The sequence below is a fragment of the Gymnoscopelus braueri genome (assembly GCF_963280865.1).
Source record: "Gymnoscopelus braueri genome assembly, chromosome: 13".
NCBI lineage: Eukaryota > Metazoa > Chordata > Actinopteri > Myctophiformes > Myctophidae > Gymnoscopelus > Gymnoscopelus braueri.
Window position 1 is genome coordinate 52,543,305 of NC_137615.1, and position 5,334 is coordinate 52,548,638.

Here is a 5,334-nt window from a genome sequence, read left to right on the forward strand (position 1 = left end):
TCATTGAAGCCTTGAATTATTCCTTTTTCTTTATTTGCCTTCTTTTATCAGCCCCTGACTCCACTTCCCTCTATCTGCAGTATCTCATTCTCTCCTGTGTTTCCTAAATCCTACCAACACCAAATAAATACACCTGACCAGACACACACACACACACACACACACACACACACACACACACACACACACACACACACACACACACACACACACACACACACACACACACACACACACACACACACACACACAAACAAACACATGTGCTTGCGCATCCCCTTTGATTTCACTTCCTCTTTCCATCGCTTCCTAGTGTGATTTGGCGTGACCTTTGTTCACTTTTGTTTTTAACTGAATGAGTATCATTCTCAATGACAAACCAAGTGGAACTGTTCATGTGAACGTCAATACTTCATTGGCCGTGTTTAAATATCTGCATTTATTCACATACTGTACGTATGATTGGATTAGCCACACAGTTCATGTGCTCTGCCTTGTGTATACTGCAAGAAATATATATGCCTGAGTATATAACCTGGAGCCTTTTTAAATTATTTTTTATAACATTACTTTATAAGATAAGATATTTTGGTATGAAAACCCCAATTTTTAAGTATGTATAATAACCAATTTTCAAACCGTTTGGTTTGTTACAAATGCCAGTCATGTATAATTCTATAGGCTGAGAATTCAGTGAGTTATGATGATTTGAATCCTCCTGCTTTAATAGACATCCATGGGATATACATGCATTGGGAAGCGCTGCTGGACCGGACCAATATGGCGGCCACGCTGACGCATCGCCCCTATAGACAGAAGTGGCCATTGCAGTATCACAGATGTGTGCCAGGTCCTCTGAGGCTTGTTGGTCTGTGTGATGAATTTATAGGTTATCACGTACCTGATGGTCAGTTGACTGAAACTTTGTTCCTCAATGAATACATTGTTGAACGTTCCAAAACTCGGGTTCCCAAACTCATCCATACCAAGGACCCCCAAATACACTGCAAAATGTCTTAAAAAAAGAAGTAGTAACAATAAATGATCTAATACAAGTACACGTGTTGCAACGCGTCACAAGTTCCCAATGTGAAGCGATGTTAACTTGTAGATCTAGTGTCGGTATTTCCACTATTTAAAAAAAAAGAAGAGACATATTGACAATAAGGACATGCCAAAAATAGGGTGGTTAAATATTATTTATTTATTTATACATACAGGTTTTTTGTTTGTTTGTTTCATATTTCTTTTCTCAAAATTAAGTTCAGATTAAAAACTATTTACAAAAAATATATATTTATTTCTAAAATAGGCCTAGTTTCTTTCATTCTGGTTCCCAATGAGGGTTTGTGGCACCTGGGGGTGAGTGTGCAGCCGCACCCTGAGCACCCATAGTTCCTGTGGCTATGACAGAGTCAGCCTGGCCGTCAACAGGGTAAACCAGGCCATTAATAAAGGGGACAAAAATGACACAGCAGCCATATTTCAGAAAGATAGCCATCAAGGGACTCAGTATGGCGTTGGTCACAATGGTAAACTGGTAGACTGTCTTGTCACAATACTGATCCAACGTTGAATTTGGTGTATTTGTTGAATTTGTTGAATTTGTAATCTTGTAGTAGTTGGGCTCATAGATGGAGAAGGTCCACACATTACCTAGAGAAAATGAGAGAAAAGAAAAAACACATTTTAGAATGGGGTTGGTCAATTTAATGCTGTTTTATACTTTTCTTAATTCTTATTTAATCTTATAGTAAACTATAACGATTCCACTCATTAGAATGCATATTGCAACTGTCAAGATTATGTAATTTCCACCTTGACTAGTTACTCTTTTTTTTTAAAGTGTTTTAAAGTGAAATGTCCCTTTAACACAATCACACAGTGGTCCATATGCCATGTGGTTGTTTCCTGGTTATGGACAAACCAGCCTTTCAAACTCACCAGTGATGAACCAGCATAACAGGAAGAAAACATTCACATAATTCCTTCTCCAGGCAGTAGATGAGCACAGTCAGCAAGAGACAAAAACATCCCATCACCAGCAGGTAGATGGGGATGTAGGGCTGCCTGGGGCACTGACCCAGGTACACTGCGCCTGTGGAAGGGATAAAGGGGAGCATATAGCAGTGTTTCACAAACATTGATATGGTCCCATCTGCAGGGAAACAGAAGGTTCCAAGTTCAAGTTCCTGACCCCGTCTATGTTTTGAAGTGTCCATGAGCAAGACACTTAACCCCTAAGTGTCCGCCCCGGGCTGCCCCCGACACTCTAACTATTTATGTATGTTAAAGTGAATAAATACAGTTTCTGACAATTTTGTGAGCTTTCCAAAATAACCTTGGGCGTGAGGACCCTGCATCATTCCTTCTTGAATGATACTTCTGTATAGACAGGGCATGATAACAACGGAGCTACCAGAGGTATTGCCAAACAGTACTGAATGTACGACTAAAATGTAATCAATATCGTTAGTCAATGTTAAATGTAATACATATTCATCTACTCACCAATTACAATGTGGACAATGAAATACATCACAGGCAAAACTAAGGGAAAGCAGACAGCAAATATTTACTTTGCAAGTAAACACAACACCAACAGTGTTCATGTCATGGTACATTTTTCAAGGCTGGAGGGGTTTCTCACCTCCTTCAGGTTTTAAACGCCAAGCAGGACGTTGAATGTGATGTGGTTGATCATCATCTATCATTTTAAGAAGAGATGACTGAAGCCTATAGAAGAAATAATATAATAATAATAATAACTTTATTTAAACTGTATAGCCCCTTTCTGAATCTGGATTTACAAAGTGTTTTACAAAATAAATAACACAAAGAACACTGGCTAAAAACACCAGTAAAAAACTAAACAAAACAACTGACTGCTGATTTTTTTTTGCCTCACAACCACAAGGTCAGACCGCAGCTCGAAAATAACAATAAGAAGAATCGAAAGGAATGAGCAATTGTAGAGAAGTGGGTGGTACAGTTTTTGTCTTTTTTAAATTGTTATGTTTGTTTGTTGTGTGTTTTTTTTTTTTTGGAAATGTGTTTTGTCTTTGTAGTTTTTGAAATGTGTTTGGTTTAGGCATGTTGCAGGCTGTTGTGCATTTTAATCAGAGCATTGTCTACATTCCTGCGTTCTTCATGGCCCTTGTTATTTTTGACTGTAGCTGCTACACTGTAGTGCACTCTGGCGCACTCTGGCGGCTGCACACAGGCAGTGCACGCACACAATACAGCACACAGAGACCACACAGAGACACACACACACAAGCCGAGCACGGTTTCATAGTAAGCTCCACTTCGCGCGGAGCTGCGTTCGCAATAAGATATTTTGGTATATGAACGTTTTTTCCCCCTAAGTATCCTGTATCATAATATAGAGTAACTTTGCATGTCTGGTATTTGTAACAAACCAAACGATTAGAACATTTTTAATTCAGTGAATTATCATGATTTAAATGTACATACATGCATTACGAATCGCTGCCGGACCAAGATGGTGGCCACGTTGACGCATCGGCCCTATAGACAGAAGCAGCCAGTATGGTATCTAAATATCTATGGGTTACACCTCTGTGACAATGGCAGATTTGGCCATGAGTTGGCATACCCTTAACTATGTGTGTTTGTGTTTCATAGAATAACGTAAGTGAGACTCTCGCTCGACATCTTCTATTGGATTAACAGTGGAGTTATTGCTTTCAGTACAAGTGGATAGGGTTGGATTTTCTGGGGGGAATGGCGAGAGTGGGGGTCTATGCCTCTGCTTTTGATAACCCCCCATTTTATGGCCGGTGGATTTATTTATGTTTAAATGCATGCATTTCCTTTTAATTTGATATTTATGTTTGAAAATGAATGGAATGGAACCCCCTCGCCTCTGGAACAGTCCCAGAAATCCTGGGCTTGAACCACCTATGGGTCATTTTATAATGACTTGTAAGGTCATATCATATCATAATGTTTCATCGTTGCTGGACACTCATAGACATTTGTTTTTGCAAGTAGCATTGGTGTATTATAATTTCCATTTGCCTTTGTTGTAATACTTTGCCATAGTTATAATAATAACGTTATAATGTATTATAATCACTGCTATAATTAATAATAACGCTATAATGTATTATAATCACTGTTATAATTAATTCTAAAGTGATTATAAGCAGTGGTACAGTGCTCATTGGACGCAGTACCATGGCGTCCCGCCAGTCTTTTGAGCAGGAGCACGTGCGTACCACTGAGAGTGCGTCTACCTCGCTTATCGATCAAAAACAAACCATTCACACCTCTTATCAAAGCTTACAAAGGCTGCCGAGTGTCAACAGCGTGAATTATCGCCACAAGACGTGGCGACGTTACTTTTTAAAGTGTTCGGCGCGAGTAAATCGGTACAAACACGGAGAAGGACACCAAACCAGCTAGACGGCCTTACAGTAAGAAAGATTATTTGGTTGAGTCTATTGTTGTCGGGAAATGTACATCCTAATCCCGGCCCACCGACCGTGAAGAGCACCACGGAGACTCGCTATGATCACAACTTCAATGGCCTAAACAACATCACAGCTGATTTCACACGCGACGGCAGCGCCCGACAAGGTCCGGTCCACAACATGCAGACAAATAACTTTATTTAGCAACGGCCCACCTCACCTGATAAGAACGAACCCCAGCAAAGAGCTGGAGAAACAAGGATGGATTATTTGTCCCGGTTAACGTCCATGCTGGTTCCAAGACCTGCGTTCTCAAGCAGACCACCGCCTGAAGGAATGTGGCCGGTGACGAGACAAGGGCTTCCCCAACAGCAGCGTCATCAAGAGGATTTCCTCATGCGCCACACGGGCCCAAGACAACCGCAGGGTATCTCTCAGAGGGAAGCACAGGAAAACGGTGTTTTTTCCCCTGTTTCTTCCATCTCCTGGCACCACCGCTTGGCGTCGACGCGGGACAACAGCTTCACCCCTCCCCCACCCCCCCTCCTCCTCCTCCACCACCACCACCACCAGTCGATACCAGGACAACCGCATAGTATCCCACCGAGAGGAATGCTGGGAAACAGAGTTCTTTTCCCTGTTTTCCAAGCGGTCACTGGACATCTACATGGTTTTCCCCTGTGGGATCGGCGTGGAAACAGAGATTTTTTTCTCCCTGAGTTTCCCATTTTCCCAAACAGTCCTTTGCCTGGGGGAATTTGGCCGAGGTCGACACAAGGGTTTCCCCACATCCACCACCCCCACCCCCCCTCCCCCACGGCAGGTCTAAGGAAGGATATGCGGCCTCAAATCACCTCCACACCCCCCCCGCGGACATCACAAAGTCCCCCCCTCC